This window comes from Cervus canadensis, chromosome 16 (genome assembly GCF_019320065.1).
Source record: "Cervus canadensis isolate Bull #8, Minnesota chromosome 16, ASM1932006v1, whole genome shotgun sequence".
Classification (NCBI taxonomy): Eukaryota; Metazoa; Chordata; class Mammalia; order Artiodactyla; family Cervidae; genus Cervus; species Cervus canadensis.
Window position 1 is genome coordinate 29,589,238 of NC_057401.1, and position 23,836 is coordinate 29,613,073.

Here is a 23,836-nt window from a genome sequence, read left to right on the forward strand (position 1 = left end):
AACTTTGCATATCCTCCCATATACTTTAAAGCATACATAGCTTACTTATAGAACCTAATATAATGTAAATACTATGTAAATAGTTTCCAGCATGAGGCAAATTCAAGTTTTGCTTTTTGGAACTTTCTGGAGTTTTTTTCCAAATATTTAGAAAAAAATATTTTCCGAAATATTTTTGGAAACATGGAGAATTGGCTGTACTTGATTATCCATTTCTTATAGCCTAACTTCATAAATTTATTAGGAAGGTCATTTCTAGTGTATGATAATTTAGGGAGACTAACTCTTACCTATTGCTTTGCAAACACTTATAGAACAAAGTATTAGTGCAAACAAACATGCCTCAGTCAACTGCTCATTCTTTGGCATTTGCAAAACACTTTGTATATGTTTGTGTTAATAATAATAATAGCTAATATCTATTGACCACTCATCATGTGTCTGAAATGTATTGAATAGCATAATCCAAATAACAATCCAACAAAGAAGGTACTATTATTATCTCCATTGTAAAACATAGAAACTTGAGCTTAGACAAGTTAATTAGTTTCTGAAATTCATACAGCAAGTCCATGGAAGAATCAGAATAAGAGCTCAGTATATCAGATTCTCAGATATGCCGATGATACCACCCTTTTGGCAGAAAGTGAAGAACTAAAGAGCCTCTTGATGAAAGTGAAAGAGGAGAGTGAAAAAGTTGGCTTAAAGCTCAACATTCAGAAAACTAAGATCATGGCATCTGGTCCCATCACTTCATGGCAGATAGATGGGGAAACAGTGGAAACAGTGGCTGACTTTATTTTTCTGGGCTCCAAAATCACTGCAGATGGTGATTACAGCCATGAAATTAAAAGACACTTACTCCTTGGGAGAAAAGTTATGGCCAACCTAGACAGCATATTAAAAAGCAGAGACATTACTTTGCCAACAAAGGTCCATCTAGTCAAGGCTATGGTTTTTCCAGTGGTCATGTATGGATGTGAGAGTTGGACTATAAAGAAAGCTGAGCATTGCAGAATTGATGCTTTTGAACTGTGGTGTTGGAGAAGACTCTTGAGAATCCCTTGGACTTGAAGGAGATCCAAGCAGTCCATCCTAAAGGAGATCAGTCCTGGGTGTTCATTGGAAGGACTGATGTTGAAGCTGCAACTCCAATACTTTGGCCACCTGATGTGAAGAGCTGACTCATTTGAAAAGACCCTGATGCTTGGAAAGATTGAGGGAAGGAGGAGAAGGGGACAACAGAGGATGAGACAGTTGGATGGCATCACCAAATCGATGCACATGGGTTTGGGTGGACTCCAGGAGTTGGTGATGGACAGGGAGGCCTGGCATGCTGCAATTTGTGGGGTTGCAAAAAGTTGGACACGACTGAGCGACTGAACTGATGATATCAGATTCTAGAACCCTTCCTTTTGTTCCAATCATCTATTATTATTTAAGATTTTGTCTTGTAATTACAGTATAATCTCTTAATATTATTTATCAAATAATAAAAATATAAGCTCCAAGCCAATAAAGATTATGTGTCATTCATCTGTGTGTCCCCAGTGCTTTAAACGAGACCCTGGCACTTACACAATCAATCTTTGATGAATGAATAACCCAACTGATATCACACAAAACTGTAAAATCTTCAGTAAAGTTGTTAGATTTTGCTTGTTTTGTTTAACCAGCTGAAGAATTTAGTATGGCCCATTAACCAACAGACTAACACAGTAATTTTTAAAAACATTTTCATTTATTAATTTAACACAAAACCCCTGAAAGTTTACATGGGAAAAAAAATACTAAAGTAGTCTAGTATCTTTGAGGTAATTCAAAGTAAACTCCCTTGCCCTGTTCATAAATTCTTAGTTGTACTACAATCCAATTCTCTGCCAACTCTGCACAGAGCCTGAGAAACTCAATGTGGCTGTTAATCACTCGGTCATGTCTGACTCTGCTACCCCATGGACTGTAGTCTTCCAGACTCCTCTGTCCTTGCAATTCTCCAGCAAGAATACTGGAGTGGGTTGCCATTCTCTTCTCCAGGGGATCTTCCTGACCCAGGAATCGAACCCAGATCTCCCACAATGTGACTAGAGAAAAGCAAACCACCACACAAAGGATGTCACTCTATACTTATTTCCAACTATTAGGTGATGCAGAAAACGTGAGTTCGATCCCTGGGTCAGGAAAACCCCCTGGAGGAGGAAATGGCAACCCACTCCAGTATGCTTGCCTGGAAAACTCTATGGATGAGGAGCCTGGTGGGCTATACTCCATGGTGTTGCAAAGAGTCAGACATGACTGAGCACACACGCACACCAGTTACGTCAAAAGGGCTCTAGATACATTCTGGCAATTCTCACTTCCCTGGTCCATTCACTGTCCTATTTGCCCAGAAATCTATTTCACACTTCTCTTTTCAAACTGCAAATGCCTCCTCTGCCTCTTACCCCAGGAGAAGCCATCAGAAGAATAACTTCCACGTGTTCCCCCACCACACCTAATACCCAGTATACCCTGCCTCACTGGCAGTTAGACATGGTGAACTGTCCATGCTCCTAGCGAGCACCAGCTGGCCCATGTTTCCATGGTTCTCATCTGTGGAAGAAGTAGAAGTGAAAGTTGCTCAGTCGTGTCTGACTCTTTGCGACCCCATGGACTATACAGTCCATGGAATTCTCCAGGCCAGAATGCTGGAGTGGGTAGCTGTTCCCTTCTCCAGGGGATCTTCCCAACCAGGGATTGAACCCAGGTCTCCAGCATTGCAGGTGGATTCTTTACCAGCTGAGCTATCAGGGAAGCCCAAGTTCCTAGCAAGGAACAGCTCGCCCACATTTCCGTGGGTCTCGTCTGCTCTCACTTAATCAAGGTCATGGCTTCTGCAGTTGCTCCTCCTCTCCTCCGCATCACCACTTTTCCTCTCTGCTGGATCAGCAGTATTATTTTATTCTTTTGAAACACTTCTTTCTCTTGGCTTGAGACATCACTCCCTCTTGGATCTTTTTCTACTTGGACAACCTCTCTTACTCAATCCCTTTTGCTGATTTTTTCTTATCTTCAAAAACTTTAAATGTTAGAGTACCAAGACCTCTTCTGTTCTTTATACTCATTTGCAGATGATCTCAGGTCTATAAATTCCATCTACACACTATGACCCACAATCTCAATTTCTCCCAAAACTCCTGTCTCTTATATACAGCATTTCCACTTAGATGATTAAAGGCATCCAAAACTGAACTTTTGATTTCCAACCCCAAAACTTACTCCTCTCTAAATTTTTCCCATTCCAAGAAATGGCAACACCATCCTTCTTCTTGTTCAGGCCAAAAGCTTTACAGTAATCATTAACTCTTTCCACTCTATCAGCAAATCTTGTTGGCGCTATCTTAAGAATAAGTATAGAATCTGACCACTGGTCACTGCCCCTGTTAACATACTAACTGAAATCACCAGAGAGACAATTAGCCTCCCAGCTGGGACCCCTGTTTCTGTCCCTGCCCCTCTTCAGTCTGCTGAAGAAGATCAGAGTGATCATCTTAAAAATGCAAGTCAGCTCTTCCTATTTCCCTTTTCTTTCCTTCTTTATCTTCCCATCCCTAGAAACTGAGTCTTAAGGCCATTAGGAAAAGCAAAGCAAGATAAGCTCCCTCCGGTTGGGGGAGCTGCGGTGGCTCAGAATAATGTCATAACCTGAGTGGAGGAAGTAGTGTCTACACAGGAGAGCTTCCTGCAGTGGGAAGTCAGAGCTTTGCTGAGAGGAGGACTGAAGTCACAACAGCCTCCATAGACAGGGGTGGCCCGGGACAGGGAGTCACAGGCCAAGCAGAGGAGAGAGAGGGTCAGTGTGGGAGAGCAGTGTGGCCTCAAACAGGGTAAGAAGGACATCCATGCAAGAGAGTGGTCTGATGTGGAGTGTCCAACAGAGAGGTGGTCCTACGCAAGCGAGTCCACATGGGTGTGGAGGGAATGGCCAGGGATAAGACATTAGTTTCAAGAGCCCAAGCCGGGAGAGGAAGACCTTCACAAGAGAACGTGGCCAGGGAGTATCAGAGCCCCTGAGGCAGAAGGATATCTGTACCACTTCTACTATCACCTAGACGCCACGGTGTGTCCATGCAGGTGAGAGACCAAGGCCAGAGGTCAAGACCTGAGCAAGGTGGGGAGGAGGTCCACACACAGGGGCAGCCCAGCAGGGGGAAACAAGAGTCTGAACATACGAGGGTTCACGCAGGCAGGCAGCGAGTTGTGGCTGTTAAAGCCCCAGCAGGGCAAGGAGAGCATCCACATTAGAGGAGCAGGCACACGTGACCTCTTAGAGCACTGGTATGGTAACAACAGCATCCGCTGGAAGGTGCAGCAGCAACATTAAGAATCTGGATACCCACAGGGGATTCGTCAGATCAGTAAATACATTTAGGGTAAAGTAAGCAAATTTCTCACTGTTGAGTTACATATATGGAAAGAGAGAAAAATTAGAATTTCACTAGAATGTGGATAGGATACTGGTGTGACCACATAGTTTTCAATATATAGAGAAAGGGAAATAAATATCAATATGTATGTGATTGTGTATATGTAAATGGCTGAATTTTCAACAATTAAATCAAGATACAAAATAAGAAAACTAAGATCATGGCATCTGGTCTCATCAGCTCAGTTCATTTCAGTTCAGTGGCTCAGTCGTGTGCAACTTTTTGTGACCCCATGGACTGCAACATGCCAGGCCTCCCTGTCCATCACCAACTCCCGGACCTTACTCAAACTCATGTCCATTGAGTCGATGATGCCATCCAACAATCTCATCCTCTGTCATCCCTTCTCCTCCTGCCTTCAATCTTTCCCAGCATCAGAGTCTTTTCCAATGAGTCAACTCTTCACATTAGGTGGCCAAAGTACTGGAGTTTCAGCTTCAAAATCAGTCCTTCCAATGAACACCCAGGACTGATCTCCTTTAGGATGGACTGGTTGGATCTCCTTATACTCCAAGGGACTCTCAAGAGTCTTCTCCAACACCACAGTTCAAAAGCATCAATTCTTTGGCACTCAGCTTTCTTTATAGTTCAACTCTCACATCCATACATGACTACTGGAAAAAAACGTAGCCTTGATTAGACAGACTTTTGTTGGCAAAGGAATGTCTCTGCTTTTTAATATGCCATCTAACTTTCCTTCCAAGGAGTAAGTGTCTTTTAATTTCATGGTTGCAGTCACCATCTGCAGTGATTTTGAAGCCAAGAAAAATAAAGTCAGCCACTGTTTCCCCATCTATTTGCCATGAAGTGACGGGACCGGATACCATGATCTTAGTTTTCTGAATGTTGAGCTTTAAGCCAACTTTTTCACTCTCCTCTTTCACTTTCATCAAGAGACTCTTTAGTTCTTCTTCACTTTCTGCCATAAGGGTGGTGTCATCTGCATATTGAGGGTTATTGTTTTTTCCCAGCAGTCTTTTTTTTTTCTTATATTTTTTATTTTATTTAAATTATTTATTTATTTTACTTTACAACATTGTATTGGTTTTGCCATACATTGGCTTGAATCCACCATGGTTGTACATGTGTTCCCCATCCTGAACCCCCCTTCCAACTCCCTCCCCATCCCATCCCTCTGTGTCACCCCAGTGCACCAGCCCCAAGCATCCTGCATCATGCATCAAACCTGGACTGGCGATTCATTTCACCCAGCAGTCTTGATTCAAGCTTGTGCTTCATCCAGCCCAGCGTTTCTCATGATACATTCTGCGTATAAGTTAAATAAGCAGGATGAAAATATACAGCCTTTACATACTCCTTTTCCTATTTGGGACCAGTCTGTTGTTCCATGTCCAGTTCTAACTGTTGTTTCTTGACCTACATACAGATTTCTCAAGAGGCAGGTCAGGCAGTCTGATATTCCCATCTCTTTTAGAATTTTCCACAGTTTGTTGTGATCCACACAGTCAAAGGCTTTGGCATAGTCAATAAAGCAGAAATAGATGTTTCTCTGGAACTCTCTTGTTTTTTGATAATCCAGCGGATGTTGGCAATTTGATCTCTGGTTCCTCTACCTTTTCTAAAACCAGCCTGAACATCTGGAAGTTCATAATTCACGTACTATTGAAGCCAGACTTGGAAAATTTTGAGCATTACTTTGCTAGTGTGTGAGATGAGTGCAATTGTGAGGTAGTTTGAGCATTCTTTGCATTGCCTTTCTTAGGGATTGGAATGAAAACTGACCTTTTCCAGTTCTGTGGCCACTGCTGAGTTTTCCAAATTTGCTGGCATATTGAGTGCAGCACTTTCACAGCATCATCTTTGAGGATTTGAAATAGCTCAACTGGAATTCCATCACCTCCAATAGCTTTATTTGTAGTGATGCTTCCTAAGGCCCATTTGATTTCACATTCCAGGATGTCTGGCTCTAGGTGAATGATCACACAATCGTGATTATCTGGGTCATTAAGATCTTTTTTGTACAGTTCTTCTGTGTATTCTTGCCACCCCTTCTTAATATCTTCTGCTTCTGTTAGGTCCCTACCATTTCTGTCCTTTATTGAGTCCATCTTTGCATGAATGTTCCCTTGATATCTCTAATTTTCTTGAAGAGATCTCTAGTCTTTCCTATTCTATTGTTTTCCTCTATTTCTTTGCATTGATCACTGGGGAAGGCTTTCTTATCTCTCCTTGCTATTCCTTGGAACTCTCATTCAAATGGGTATATCTTTCCATTTCTCCTGTCCCTTTCGCTTCTCTTCTTTTCACAGCTATTTGTAAGGCCTCCTCAGACAGCCGTTTTGCCTTTTGGCATGTTTTTTTCATGAGGATGGTCTTGATCCCTTTCTCCCGTACAATGTCACGAATCTCTGTCTATAGTTCATCAGGCACACTGTCTATCAGATCCAGTCCCTTAAATCTATTTCTCATTTCCACTGTATAATCAGAAGGGATTTGATTTAGGTCATACCTGAATAGTCTAGTGATTTTTCCCTACTTTCTTCAATTTATGTCTTTTTGCCTTTTCATACTGTTCACGGGGTTCTCAAGACAAGAATACTGAAGTGGTTTGCCATTCCCTTCTCCAGTGGACCACATTTTGTCAGAACTCTCCACCATGACCCATCGTCTTGGGTGGCCCTACACGGCATGGCTCATAGTTTCACTGAATTAGACAAGACTGTGGTCCATGTGATTAGATTGGTTAGTTCTGTGATTGTGGTTTTCAGTCTGCCTTTCCTCTGAAGGAGAAGGATAAGAGGCTTGTGGAAGCTTCCTGATGGGAGAAATTGACTGAGGGGGAAACTAGGTCTTGTTCTGATGAGTGGGGTGTGCTCAGTAAATCTTTACTCCAAATTTCTGTTGGTGGGTGGAGCTGTGTTCCCTCCCTGCTATTTACCTGGGGCCAAACTATGGTGGAGCTAACGAAGATAATGGTGACCTCCCTCAAAAGATCCCATGCATGCACTGCTACACTCAGTGCCCCCAGCCCTGCAGCAGGCCACCACCGACCCACGCCTCCACTGGAGACTCCTGGACACTACAGGCAAGTCTGGGTCAGTCTCTTGGGGAGGTCACTGCTCCTTTCTCCTGGGTCCTGGTGCACAAGGTTCTGTTTGTGCCCTCAAAGAGTCTATTTTCCAGTCCTATGTAAGTTCTGGCAGCTCTATGTGGGGTTAATGGTAACCTCCTCCAAGAGGGCTTATGCCATACCCACGTCTGCTGCACCCAGAGACCCTGTCCCTGTGGCAGTTCTCTGCTGACCCGCACCTCCACAGGAGACGCTCAAACACACACACAGTTCTGTCGGTCTCTGTGGGGTCCATGGGTCTTGGTGCACACGAGGTTTGCTTGAGCCCTCTTAGGGAGATTTCATTCCAAATGCGAATTCACCCCTCCTACCATCTTGCTGGGGCTTCTCCTTTGCCCTTGGATGCGAGGTATCTCCTCACAGCCACTCCAGTGCCTACCGTCTTACTGGGGTTTCTCTGACTTTGGACTTGGGCTATCTCCTTACAGTCGGTGCAGCAAAGCACAGCCTCTGCTCCTGACCTTGGACGTGGGGTATCTCCTCTCCGCCGCTCACTGCTCCAGGGCCGCGCAGCAGCCAAGTGCCGCTCCTATCTCTGGTCCCATCACTTCATCACAAATAGATGGGGAGACAGTAGAAACAGTGACAGACTTTATTTTGGGGGGCTCCAAAATCACTGCAGATGGTGACTGCAACCATGAAATTAAAAGACTCTTGCTCCTTGGAAGAAAAGTTATGACCAACCTAGGCAGCATATTAAAAAGCAGAGGCATTATCTTGCCAACAAAGGTCCATATAGTTAAAGCTATAGTTTTTTCAGTAGTCATGTATGGATGTGAGACTTGGACCATAAAGAAAGTTGAGCACCAAAGACTTGATGGTTTTGAACTATGGTGTTGGAGAGGAATCTTGAGGATCTCTTGGTCTTCAAGGAGATCCAACCAATCCATCCTAAAGGCAATTAGTCCTAAATAATCATTGGAAGGACTGATGCTGAAGCTGAAACTCCAATACTTTGGCCACCTGATGCAAAGAACTGACTCCTTGGAAAAGACCCCAGTGCAGGGAAAGATTGAAGGCAGGAGAAGAAGGGGACAACAGAGGATGAGATTGTTGGATGGCATCACCGACTCAATGGACGTGAGTTTGAGTAAGGTCCAGGAGTTGGTGATGCACAGGGAAGCCTGTTGTGCTGCAGTCCATGGGGTTGCAAAGAGTCAGACATGACTGAGTGACTGAACTGAACTGAGCTAACTGTTTACAAGTAACATATCAACAACTGAAAGGCATAGAAAAGTTGAAAGTGAAATGGTGAAAAAAGATACACCATGCAAAAACTAAAGAGGAAATCAAGAGCCAAATTTCAAAGAACTTTACATGACATGCTAAGGACTCTGGATTTAACCACTGTGATGGGTTGGTAGAAAGAGGTACAGTCTAGTTCTTGAGCAAGCAGTTGATGGGTGAGTAGTGTAGTCAGGGTGACTGCTGGGTAACAAAGACTACTCAAATTGAGATAATAATTGAAAATTTTAATGACAAGAATACAGCCCATTCAACTGTGAGGTGGTTGGAGTTTATTTTTTTCTGTTCGAGTGAAACCCATTGATCGCTCACACAATCTAGCTAACACAAAGTGGCATTGTGTTAATTCACTTGGTGACAATTCACCAAGTCCAGGATCTTTTTGTTTGTCCAGAACACTCTCCCAACAGTATTCCAGAGTTTGTCAGACTCAGCGAAATTTACTCTGACAAAGCATACCAAATCTTGCTTTATAAAACCAACATGCTGATTCATTACTATTTAATGAAGGAAAAAAAAAACACTTATGGGTCAGGCTGACTGGCCTATTCTCTTCCTGTACCAGAAGCTGTACCAGAAGATGACCTCATGAACATGAAATTTATATAGCTTTTCTCTGCTCCCTTTCCTCACTCCAGATCCGTTTTCTGCCCTTCTGTCCTTGGCACTATATCCAGAGAGGCTAGCCTCTATCATCTGGCACACATACCCCACTCTCCTAGTCAGAGGCTTCTATTTGGATTCTGCTACTGAAGCACCTAAACACTCAACATTCAAAAAACTAAGGTCATGGTATCCAGTCCCATCACTTCATGGCAAATAGATGGGGAAACAATGGAAACAGTGATAGACTTTGTTTTCTTGGACTCCAAAATCACTGCAGATGGTGACTGCAGCCATGAAATTAAAAGACACTTGTTCCTTGGAAGAAAAGCCATGACCAACCTAGGCAGCATATTAAAAAGCAGAGACATTACTTTGCTGACAAAGGTCCATCTAGTCAAAGCTATGATTTTTCCAGTAGTCATGTATGGATGTGAGACGGACTATAAAGAAAGCTGAGCGCCAAAGAACTGATGGTTTTGAACTGTGGTGTTTAAGAAGACTCTTGAGAGTCCCTTGGACTGCAAGGAGATCCAGCCAGTCAATCCTAAAGGAAATCAGTCCTAAATACCCATTGGAAGGACTGATGCTGAAGCTGAAACTCCAATACTTTGGCCACCTGATGCAAAGAACTAACTCTCTGGAAAAGGCCCTGATGCTGGGAAAGATTGAAGGCAGGAGGAGAAGGGGATGACAGAGGATCAGATGGTTGGATGGCATCACTGACTCAATGGATATGAGTTTGAGCAAGCTCCGGTAGTTGGTGATGGACAGGGAAGCCTGGCGTGCTACAGTCCATGGGGTTGCAAAGAGTCAGACACAACTGAGTGACTGAACTGAACTGATTAAAGCAACAGCAGGAAATTCAAGAGAGGCAAAAGAGATAGCTGGGATGTTTTTTCCTTGCTCCCTCCTTGCCTGGCTCCATTTCTCTGGCAGGAGCCTCACCCCTCGAGACCACAGCTGCCACTGGGAATGTCATCATCTGTGGCCCAGCTCTGCTCTCACCAGGCTCTGACCTGAAAACACCACCTCCTCCACCAGGAAGATAATAATTTCCAGTTGTTCTAGTCTCTGTGGGCCACCTCAGTATCCAAGGTCTGTTCTCTCAAACTGCCCACACCTCTGTAAGTGTCTTCATCAGAATTATCTGGGCTGAATTGCACTTCCTGTCATTGGAATGATTATTTCAGACGGAATAGTGTTTCAGAAACACCAAGCGTTTTCAGATTCAACTTGGGGTGGCCTATTACCTCAATTTAAGCAGAGCTGAGGTGGGATTCAGAACTTTCTGTTTTCTGGTCAGGGTGAGAGACCCTAATCCTACCTGACTTCACCATTTCTGCTTAGATGATTTATTTAATGTTCTCTTGAAACAGGCTCATTTTGTTTTCTTGTTACTTTTAAACTTTCAATCACTGCCCAAAATAGAAAACTAACATCATTTGCCTTTGATTAATTCAAGAAAATATATTATAGAAATAAAAGTAAATGGAAACTAAGCAGTAATATTAAATTTAACTAAAAACTATTACTACTTGTGAAGGGATCTGAGCCTGAGGCCTGCTCTGTCCAGACTTAAAAGGAAGATTAGTGAGTATAGGCATTAAAGACATACTAACCCCAAAATTAAACTTTCTGCTTGCTGTATCAGGACATCTGGTAGGAATTTTAAGTGGATAGCATTCTCACTATAGAAGTCTATGTTGTTTACAAATGTGAATGTATTACGTACACCATCTTGATTATGCCTGGTAGTATGTGCTCCATCCTCAGGAGACAATAGCTTAAAGGATGGTCAGAAGCTTAATAAAATCAGGACTTCGGGTGGTCCAGTGGTTAAGACTCTGCACCTCGAATATAGGGGGTGATGGTTTGATATCTGGTCAGGAGCCAAGTTTCCACATGCCAAGAGACAAGACAAAAACAAACAAACAAAAAAAAGTAGCTAACAGAAATCAGGCTCTACTATCCTGACATCCCAATCTTCACTGTAGATATAATCAGCAGACTTAACTGGATGGTACATTGGCCTGATAGGACCCATTTTACCCATCAGCAGTTGGTTCTGACTTTATTTCTATGATTCCAAGACCTATTCTAATGGACAAAGTTTTTTCTTTAAGTACAGTAATCTTTTTACAGGAAATAGTCAAATCTTTTAAACCACAGAACAATAACTTTGTAAATCTCTATTAGAGTATGTGTTTATTACCTGTTGTAACGCTTTCAATATAATCTTATTTCTTTTCATATTTTTAAAGGTCACATGCTGTTATATTCATGTTATATATATATAGGTGTTATATTCACCTATAATTACAAAATACTCTGGCACCTTGTTGGAGGGGGTGTACATACATGTGTGTGCACAGTAAAGTCTGACTCTTTGCGACCCCATAAACTATATCCCACCAGGCTCCTCTGTCCATGGAATTTTCCAGACAAGAAATGCTGGAGTGGGTTGCCATTTCCTTCTCCAGGGCGAGTGGTAGATATATGAGCAGTGGCCAGTCCTAATGTCATAAAAGAAAGGACATTAGAGTTTACGCTATCAAGATGAAAATACTTTCTCTAGATGGAAAATGGAAGCAAAGTTAATTTAAGCAGGAGTAAGGGCATGGGAAATAATAAGTAGTTCTACCTATTTCATAAAGCTGTTACGATGATTAAATTAGGTCATATCCTTAGACCAGAGGTTCCCAACTCATAATTTTGCCCCTCTAAGGTTTCCCTGGAGGTTCAGATAATAAAGAATCTGCCCACAGTGCTGGAGATCTGGGTTCAATTCCTGGGTTGGGAAGATCCCCTGGAGAAAAGAATGACAACCCACTCCACTATTCTTGCCTGGAAAATCCCATGGACACAGGAGCCTGATGGGCTATAGTCCACAGCATCACAAAGAATCAGACATGACCAAGTGACTTTCACTTCAGGGACATTTAATAATGTCTGGAGATATTTTTTATTGTCATGACTGGGGTGGCTGCCACTGGCATTCAGTAGGTAAAGATCAGGGATGATGCTTAATATTAACATCATACAATGCACAGGACCCACCACCACACAAAGGCATATTTGGACCAAAACATGGAAAGGTGTGGAAGTTGACAAACCCTGACTTATCCTAATGTCTGGCTCACAGTACGCATTCAATTCATGTTTTCCAAAAGAGGAGGAGGAAGAGCAAGAAGAGGGATGCTGCTGTACAAAGGAGGTGAGTTTACCGCAGCTGCTTTCTGTGACAGTGACCAAGCCATCATGACCAGCTGTCCTCAAGTGTACTCCCTAATCCCAGCCACCAGCTGCCTATCTACGCGGACAACTGGTCATAGGTGACGAGATGAGAAGTACAGACCTGGTGGGCCCTGGAAGAGCAGCTAAGCGCCAGGCCACAGTGAAGTTTTATAAAAACAGAGAGAGTAATCCAACCTGCCTTTAAACTCTAACACATGGCTACCATCTCCTGTCCTGAGAACAAGTGTCTCCGGCCTGAGAACAATAAATGGCAAGACCCAGTAACCAAGGTTGGCAGTTCATTTGGCCCACTAACCTTGAAATAGTGAATCATTACAGCTCAGATCTAGTGGATCAGACATGTTTTGAAAAGGGACCATAGAGCACTATTTAAACAAGTCTTGCATATAAAATCTGGTGGGCCCGAAGACTTCTATGTATGCATGTTCATTTTCTCAATCGCGTCCAACTCTCTGCAACCCCATGGACTGTAGCCTGACATTTTCCTCTGTCCAAGGGATTTTCCCAGCAAGAATACTGGAGTGGGTTGCCATTCCTCCTCCAGGGAATCTTCCCAACCCAGGGAAAGAACCCACCTCTCCTGCTCCTCCTGCACTGTAGGCAGATTCTTTATCACTGAGCCACCTGCAATCCAAAGTATGCTGTGGCAAAGGTAAAAATGGCTGAGGACAAAAAAAAGAGGATGCCCTGATGAATATACAGCATCAGTGATAGTGTAGTGTTTTTCAAACTAAGCTTCAGCTAACCGCACTTTGGCAAAACAAAATACAGAAGTGAAACTCTGCCAACAGAGCCTGAGCCACAAACCAAAAAGCAATCTGCATGTATACATGATGTGGAAAGAGCTGCTTGTCAGATGTTGGTTTTTCTCAGCCACAGCCTCACATGCGGTGGTATCATCTTCAAATGATGAAGGACAGTTTGATTCTTTAACTACCCAGGCATGTGGGGAACTAATGAAGGATAATGCCCAGTGTTGACAAGTTAATGTCTCATCAGGGACAACCAATTAGGAAATGTGTCATTTAGGGCACTTCCTATACTTCCAGAATCAACTCAAACAATGTCTTTGTCTGAACTGACATCTCAGCTAAATCCTGAGGCTCTGGAGTCAGACGGAATTGGGTTTGAATACTAGCACCACTGTTCACTGACTGTGTGATCTAGGAAGAGCTATTCAACATCTCCAAACACCAGTTTCATCAGCTCCAGAATAGAGATGATAATAACAACTACTTTGCGAAATTGCAGTGAGAATTCAATGTAATATTGATAATTCAAGTAGAATTCTTACCACCACAGCCAGTACAGAATAACTCTTTGGTAAATACTGGATGCCTGTGGCTATTATCTTAAGTTCATATATCATCTCCTACATTTGAGAGCAAAGGACACAGATCCTATCAATAATATCATATTAAAAACTGTGAATTGGGGCATAGGGGGTCCACATAGACTAAAAACAGAACTGTAAACAAAAACTCTGACCCGTGAATTTGTTCATGATTCTTCCCAAAAGTGGACACAGTCTTTCTTCGGTTATCTATTTGAATCCTCGTCTTTCCATGGTTTTTCTCACATCTGTATTGCCATTACTTTGAATATATATATACATATATATATTTCTTTTCAATAATTTTTTCCTTGTATATTTTTCTGTCTTTTCTGTGATACTGGCCAACCATGGTGGCAAACTTCAGATACGTGTCAGCATCAGAGCCTCCACTGGGGAAAGTTTGCTATTAGTCACAGCAATCATCCAGTCTTGGAAAGTATAATAAGGAAGTAAAACCATCTTTTCCTAAAATTCAGAAGTTAAGCTATCCCACACATCACACATTAGAATATAAAAGCCTCTATTGAACTTTAAGCAACGGTTTGCTCCCTAAATAAGTAATTTGATAAAATATAAGTCAGTTTCAGAAACACAGGCTTAGAGAATGAACTTATGATTGCCTGGGGGGAGGAATTGGGAAAGAAATAGTTAGGGAGTTTGGGATGGTCATGTACACACTGCTATGTTTAAAATAGATAACCAACAAAGACCTACAGTATAGCACAGTGAATTCTGCTCAATGTTACGTGGCATCCTGGATGGGAGGGGAGTTTAAGGGAAAATGGATACATGTATAGGTATGGCTGAGTCCCTTTGCTCTTCACCTGAAACTATCACAACATTACTAATTGGCTATACTCCAATACAAAATAAAAAGTTTAAATATATACATATATATATATATATATATACATACATACATATACATATATGCCAGTTTCAAGGATACAGGCAGAGTAGGAATAGGTTACAACACTGGAATGAAAGGAAGGAAAGAGTGTTAATTAAATTGGTATTTCCTTGGATTGTTTTGTGACTGGGAACTTATCAGTCTTCATTAGTAGGTGAAAAAATGATAAGAAGTGTCATGAGAGTTAACATTTTTTTGAGGGCTTACTATATCCCAGGTTCTAAGATTTTTACACATATCAAGGCATTAAAATCTTATGAAATGGAAACCATGGCAGCCTAGTTATGCAGGATGAAGGAAAAGAAAGTTAGAGAGGTAAAACGCCAAGATTACACAGCTAGGAAGTGGCGGATCTGGGGTTTAAACTCAAGCAGTATGAATCCAAACCCTTCCCTTTTAACTTCTATACTTTTAACCCACTGCAATGTTGCGAAGTAATTAGCCTCCAACTAATAAAAATAATTGAAAATAAAATAAAATAAAGACACAAAATATTAAAAAAAAAAAACTTCTACACTTTTAACTTCTAATACCTCTAAACGAAAGTAAAGGGATGTTACCTATCAGACACCATTTAAAAAATCTAGTCAACAATCCATTTCACAAAATAACATTATGAAATCAAATGATGCTCTCATAAAACAACAATTTATGTGGCTTTGCTTCCTGCCAAAGATTAAAGTTGTATTTTAAAGACAGTAGGAGAATTTTTTTAGCTTCCTAGACTTGAACAGTTAGCCCACAAAATGTTCAGAATTTGGTGACCGTAATGATCTTAATGGGTATTTTTTTTCTCCCAAGAACTTAACATTTTTACCAGAAATGAAGATGAGATTTTCTCCAAGCAGTCTAAAAAATATAAATGGTGGCCTTAAATTTTTTGTAATTTTTTAATTTCCTTATTCTATTTAATTCACAAATGTCCTTGTTTTCCCTTAAATGAATAAAGGAGGAACTCAATCTTTTTTTCTCATTAGCTCATAAGCACCATCTAGTGAAGAAACAGAATAATTACAGAACGATTCTTGTTGATGATCAAGATTTAATCTGTATTATGGATAACCAACAAGGACCTGCTATATAGCACATGGAACTCTGTGCAATGTTATATGGCAGCCTGGATGGGAGGGGAGTTTGAGTGAGAATGGATACATGTATCTATATGGCTGAGGCCCTTCGCTATTCACCTGAAACTACCACAACATTGTTAATCTGCCATACCCCAACACAAAATTAAAAGTTTGGGGGAAAAAAAGATTTACTCTGTACTAATAAAGCTTAAACCAGCACAACTTTATATCATTGTTCTCAAATAGAAGGAGATTGGTTAAATGCAAACATTATGGCTAAGGTTTAAAATATGTATTTCAAGCTTTGTTACTGTTTTAAATTTTTAGAAATAAGAATTAGCTTGCTTTGTATTTCCAGCTCCATTGGCCTTTCTACTACTATTGACTATATGTCCTCAGACTGCATTTTAAGTGGCACATTTTACTGTACCAATAACCCAGGTTGGTTTTTGGAATGCATTTTTCCCATATCAGCCCATGTTCTACTTTTTTCTCCTTTGTTTCATATCTCACACTGGAGTTTTTTAATACATTCACCCAAAAATTTATCAAAGACATCTCTGTCTTCACGAGTTCATAGACCAGTAGGTGCAGACTTCAGGGAGACAAAGTATTACAGGTGTTACGATGGAATATAATGTAATCACAACACTATAATTAATCAATTCTAATCAGAAGGATCAGAAAAAAAAAAAATGGCTACCATTTTGCAATTTCCTCAGAGGGCAAGAAGCACATGTTATTCTACAGCAGAAGTTCTTTTAATCAACCTCCATTTAACCAGCTCATCACATTAACCAAAGCTCTCCACTACATCTATAAAATATATTGACTCACACCCACTGCACAGTGAATGCTTAGGGCTAGAAGGCTATCTAAACACTCATGAACATCTGTTCCTACCAGCTGAGTTGGATGCCTAACAAGAGGCAGTTGGATTTTGTTCCCAAATATGTTTATGCCAGTTTTAGTTGTAGTTACACCCTATTAATTACACAACTTAAATCATTACTACATCAATCAAGTGTAAGTTCAAAAATTGGTGTCAAATTAGGTAGGAGTTAAACAAGTATAGAAGATTGAAGAGAAACCTAACAATCTAGAAGAATTCTGCATTCAAATTGATTTGAAGATGTTTGTAGATTCTTGCCCTAATTTTTTAAAAAATACTGGCAACCTTAATCGATGACTGTTTTAAACAAGAAAGACAATGCACAGCATTCCTAGAATCTCAAACTCTAAGAGGAGGTAAGGATTCATAATCAAGAACAATATTTCAAAAGCGGCACAGAGGTATAAGAATGCTGTCAAAGAAGGCAAAATATGACATGAGCTCAAGACTGTGGAAGAATAAACCAATAAACTAGGTTCTTTAGTTATATTTGGAGGAAAATGAAGCATGAGAGGCGAAAGTCTTTGAATCATGGTAGCTGATGCCAACAAGGAGCAGACAAAACTGATCTCCTCGAATACTATTCTCCTTTCTTCTGTGCAAAGTATATTGAGATTCAGCTGGAAAAGGTAAAAGAGAAGACTTTATAAAGAACCTCCTAACTTCTCTAAAATGTGCCCAGATGAGACTTGTTCATCCTATTTCCCAGTATAAATGTAGAACACGCCTTGAGATTGTTTTTAGCCATCTTTGAGGAATCAAGACAAGCAGGACCCATGCTACAGGACAGATAATGGGCAAATATATTCCTGACCTTCCAAAAACGGCAAGAAGTCAATATTGAAAATGGACTGGAAATACACTAATCATCCTCAACAACATTCTAGAACAAATTATTAAAATCTCAGACTATGAGCATCTAAAACAGGAACAGTGTTGTATGTGAATCATGATTAGTTCATAGGAAACAAACCCTACCAGAACTAACCCATTACTGTTTTTATATGTTTATTGGGTTAGTCAGTTTCCTATTTCTGTGTATTTTGGGAAAACATTTGACAAAGCTATTAAAGATACACTTCTGGACAATAAGTGAAGAAATGTGAGTTCAATAGATTTATTGCTGTTTGTATCTAAAATGTCCTGATTAACAGATCAAAGTCAGCATTGGAGAAGAGTGTATAGCATGTGTTGTCCAGTTTTATCCTAAGCCCTACAAAATGAGGAAAATGTTTTTTTTCTCAATGACCTCAGCATGAAAATTGATGCCATACTTTCAGGTGACACTAAGTTAGAAGGAACAGTCAACCCTTTGAATGGCAGACTCAAATTCCTGATCCCCAAGGATAGAAAGCAGGCCCAAATAAGTCAAGTTTTAAAAAAGAAACTCTAGAGTATAAGTGGAAGAGAAATTAATCATCAACTTCCCTTGTGAGAAAAGAGCTAAGAATTTTAGTTAAGTTCAATATAATAAAAATAGGTGTCAAAGAGGTAATATGCTCATGGTGGTTGTGGTTTAGTCACTAAGTCATGTCTAACTCTTGCCCCCCCATCGACCATAGCTCACCAGGCTCCACTATCCATGGGATTTTCCAGACAAGAACGCTGGAGTGGGTTACCATTTTCTTCTCCAGGGGATATTCCCCACCCAGGGACTGAACTCACGTCTCTTGCATCTCCTACATTGCAGGCAGAGTCTTTACCACTGAGCCACCACATGAATGAAGTGACTTAGCATGCAGGCATTCTAAAAAGGAGTGGCTGATCAATGGTGTCAAATGTTAGAGATGTCCAAGAAAATGAATTCTCAGATTTATGTTTAGTGATAAGGACTCATTGCTGACTCATTGTTGTCTGTCATTGTTGTCTAGTTGTTAAGTTGTGTCTGACTCTTTAGTGACCCCATATATAGGAGGCCACCAGGCTCTTCTGTCAGTTTGCATAGGAACCAACAGCAAAACTTTTTGAGGCCTAAAGAGAGTATGAGCTAAAGTAAACTATCCACTGGAGAGCCTGATCAGTAAAGGAAAGAAAATAGCATTTAAATCAGGAGATAAACTAGTATTGAATTAATTTAAGTTCTCTTGCTTTAGAGAATTTTGTTAATTTTATGCAATTTCAAGAGAAAGCCAAAACTATGATTAAAACTAAGAAGCAATATGATTAGTGTTCTTAGATTGTTATACAACTTCAGTTATGCTCTGACAGCATTATATTTTAAATCTATGATATAAACAAGCATATCAGAAAGACTAGCTCTGAAGTAATATAAAAGAACTAGAATATAGTTCAGCAGATTTATGGGCTAGTATAAAGAAAGAAGTTTAAACTATGGATGGATAGACAGTTTTTTGAAAAATTTGATCAGCTCTATTGTAAAGAATTACCTCTGAAGGGAATCTGGACTATTCTCCAGGCAAGAATACTGGAATGGGTTGCCATTCTCTTCTCCAGGAGATCTTTCTGACGCAGGGATTGAACCCAGGTCTTCTGCACTTCAGGCAGATTCTTTACCAATTGAGCCACCAGGAAAGCCCCAGCATGGGATAAAGAAGGTCAAAAGATGATGGAAAACCCAGATAATAACAAAAAGGAGGACCAGAAAGAAAGGACAGAGAATCTGCCCCCAACCAAACTGGATTACAGCCTTCATAACTTTCCAGTAAAGAAGGTATGGGAGTTAACACGGGAATCATGATGTCCTTTGGTAATCAAATTATTTCTGACGTGTCGTATGGATATGTATGCTTAAGTACACAATAAGATCTACAGCTACACTATATAAAAAGAAAGAAAGGGAAAACCCAAGAGCAGCCTGCACTTAAAAACAAGCAAGTTCAGACTGTAGGAGTGAAGCACATGATCCTTCTCATGGCACCACATCAAAATGACAGATTCTGTATTTCTAAAAGGTGAAGAAATCTTTTGGAAAAATTGACTCTGCCAAACACATGCATGAAGTTAAGCAAATGTCAAACTGGTACATTAAACTGTACTTCTTGCTTCTTTGTTTAGTATCCCAAGGAGTTCACAAATTACAAGTAGTTCCCAACTTACCAAGAAGTTGTTTTCTAAAAGTTAGTTGGCAAGTCAGTTCTATGACAGCATAGTACTGTGGTTCAGAGTGAAGCCAGATGGCTCAGGTTCAAATCCTGACTCCATTTAATTATTTGGACTCTGAGCTCCCATATCTGTACAATGGGATGCCTACTGAAAGGATTGCTCTGTTGTGATTAATGAATTATTACATTGAAAAGCTTTAGAATTATGTCTGGCACGTAGTCAGTATTCAGTGAATGTAAGTATTCTTGCCTGGAGAATCCCAGGGACGGAGGAGACTGGTGGGCTGCTATTACCATCATATTTTAGGAAATGTTTCTCCAGGTCAATTACTTCCCAAATATCCTAAACTGAAGAACAAAGAGCAATTACTCCTAAAGAAATAAAACTGGAGGCTTTTTACTCACAACTCTCAGAGAATTATAAAAACACTATTCATAAGTGTAATATTGGCTAAATCATGATTGTGATTCTTGCTCAACCCATTTAAAGTCAGAATAGCCATGTTAAAATAAAATGTAATGCTCCAACACTTCCTTTTTTCTGCTCATATTAGTAAACCCACATTAAGCATTCTTTCTGTTTAATTCTTACAGATTTTAATGAAGATAAATCTGAGAACTGCAAAGTGTATTAAAGCATAATAGTTCTGACACTGTCATGATCACTTCACAGTGCATACAAATATAGAACCATTATGTGGTACACCTGAAAATAATACAATGTTATATGGAAATTATACCTCAATTTTAAAAAAAGCATTAGAGTTCTTCCTTCATAAATCCAAAATCATTTAATTATAAAAGCAAAGGAACCTTTAACTATTATTGCATGGAAAAATAGGAGTAATTTTTATGGCAGCCTAGTGATGTTTTTACAATGCATGCTAGTACTCTTGCTGGCTCTTAGTTTTCTTGCTTCTGAGAATGTTTTTATCTATAAGTTAGAATTTGAGTAAGGGAGCCCACATTGCTCTAAGTCTTAGTTTCAGCATTGCACTCTTAGCTTTCATTTCCCCTCTTGAAACATCTCATAGAGCTTTTAGAATGCCATGTGCCTGCCCCCTTACCCACAACAGTAATAAAACACCCAGTCCAGGCACAAAATTTTCTAAAGTACAAAAGTAAGAGAAAATTGCATTGTTCAGAATCTGTCAGTTCATTCATTCATTCATTTAACAGATATGTATTGAGTATGTTCCAGAAGTCAGAATACATGCTAAATATTGTGGGCAAAAATAGACAAAATTTCTTCTTTTGGAGCTTACAGTTCTAAGCAATATAAACGTAATTACATATAAGAAAGCTGAATTGAAATTTCTCTGGAGATGAGATGTTTGGTTCTATTCAATTGAGTTCAGTTCAGTCGCTCAGTCATGTCCAACTCTTTGTGACCTGAAGAACTGAGGCACGCCAGGCCCCCCTGTCCATCACCAACTCCTGGGGTTTACCCAAACTCATGTCCATTGAGGCGGTGATGCCATCCAACCATCTCATCTTCTGTTGTCCCCTTCTCCTCCTGCCCTCAATCTTTCCCAGCATCAGGGTCTTTTCAAATGAGTCAGCTCTTTGCATCAGGTGGCCAAAGTAGTGGAGTTGCAGCTTCAACATCAGTCCTTCCAATGAACACCCAGGACTGATCTCCTTTAGGATGGACTGGGTGGATCTCCTTGCAGTCCAAGGGACTCTCAAGAGTCTTCCCCAACACCACAGTTCAAAAGCATCAATTCTTTAGTGCTCAGCTTTCTTTATAGTCCAACTCACACATCCACACATGACTACTGGAAAAACCATAGCCTTGACTAGATGACTTTTGTTGACAAAGGAATATCTCTGCTTTTTAATATGCTGTCTAGGTTGGTCATAACTTTCCTTCCAAGGAGTAAGCATCTTTTAATTTCATGGCTGCAATCACCACCTGCAGTGATTTTGGAGCCTCAAAAAATAAAGTCAGCCACTGTTTCCACTCTTTCCCCATCTATTTGCCATGAAGTTGAGAGAGGCATTTCCTAGGCAGGTTGATAAGAAGTCCAGGGGTCCCCAAGGAGAGAGGGGTCTGGAATTCTCAAGGAGGAAGAAAGGACAAACTTTTTTTCCCCTCTACATTCCTTAGGATTATATAACAATAATGTATCCTGCTTGAATACAGTCTCTGGAAAAAAAACCTTCTGGCTAATCCTGTTACCTTAAAATGTAAATTATAGGAGTAGGTCTAGCGAGGTCTTTATAACCTCCAGACATTCTTTTGATTCATTATAATAACTAATTGGAGAGTATATAACTCTATTGCTAACACTAGCAAGGGGGTATTCTTTCTGCCCCCTTCTGATGTCTATGTCAGAAGCTTTCTCTATCCCTTTTATACTTTAATAAAACTCTATTGCACAAAAGCTCTGAGCAATCAAGCCTCATCTCTGGCCCCGGATTGAATTCTTCTCCTCCAGAGGCCAAGAATCTTGGCATCTTTTTGTGGTTCAGCAACAACTTTTCAAAGTGATGGGACCAGATACCATGATCTTAGTTACGGGATGTTGAGATTTAAGCCAACTTTTTCACTCTCCTCTTGCATGTTCATCAAGAGGCTATTTAGTTCCTCTTCACTTTCTGCCATAAGGGTGGTGTCATTTGCATGTCTGAGCTTATTGATATTTCTTCCTGCAATCTTGATTCCAGCTTGTGTTTCTTCCAGCCCAGCATTTCTCATGATGTACTCTGCATATAAGTTAAATAAGCAGGGTGAAAATATACAGCCTATACATACTCCTTTTCCTATTTGGAACCAGTCTGTTGTTCCATGTCCAGTTCTAACTGTTGCTTTGTGACCTGCATACAGGTTTCTTAAGAGGCAGGTCAGATGGTCTGGTATTCCCATCTCTTTCAGAATTTTCCACAGTTTATTGTGACCCACACAGTCAAAGGCTTTGGCATAGTCAATGAAGCAGAAATAGATGTTTTTCTGGAACTCTCTTGCTTTTTTGATGATTCAGTGCATGTTAGCAATTGGATTTCTGGTTCATCTGCCTTTTCTAAAACCAGCTTGAACATCTGGAAATTCACAGTTCATGTATTGCTGAAGCCTGCCTTGGAGAATTTTGAGCATTACTTTAGTAGCGTGTGAGATGAGTGCAGTTGTGCGGTAGTTTGAGCATTCTTTGGCATTGCCTTTCTTAGGGATTGGAATGAAAACTGACCTTTTCCAGTTCTGTGGCCACTGCTGAGTTTTCCAAATTTGCTGGCATATTGAGTGCAGCACTTTCACAGTATCATCTTTGAGGATTTGAAATAGCTCAACTGGAATTCCATCACCTCCAATAGCTTTATTTGTAGTGATGCTTCCTAAGGCCCACTTGATTTCACATTCCAGGATGTCTGGCTCTAGGTGAGTGATCACACCATCGTGATTATCTGGGTTGTGAAGATCTTTTTTGTACAGTTCTTCTGTGTATTCTTGCCACCTCTTCTTAATGTCCTCTGTTTCTGTGAGGTCCATACCACTTCTGTCCTTTATCGAGCCCATCTTTGCATGAAATATTCCCTTGGTATCTCTAATTTTCTTGAAGAGATCTCTAGTATTTCCTATTCTATTGTTTTCCTCTATTTCTTTGTGTTGATCACTGAGGAAGACTTTCTTCTCTCTCCTTGCTATTCTTTGGAACTCTGCATTCAGATGGCTTTTTCTTTCCTTTTCTCCTTTGCTTTTCACTTCCCCTCTTTTCACAGCTATTTGCAAGGCCTCCTCAGACCGCCATTTTGCTTTTTTGCATTTCTTTTTCTTGGGGATGGTTTTTATCCCTGTCTTTGTACAATGCCACGAACCTCCATCCATAGTTCATCAGGCACTCTGTCTATCAGATCTAGTCCCTTAAATCTATTTCTCACTTCTACTGTATAATCAAAAGGGATTTGATT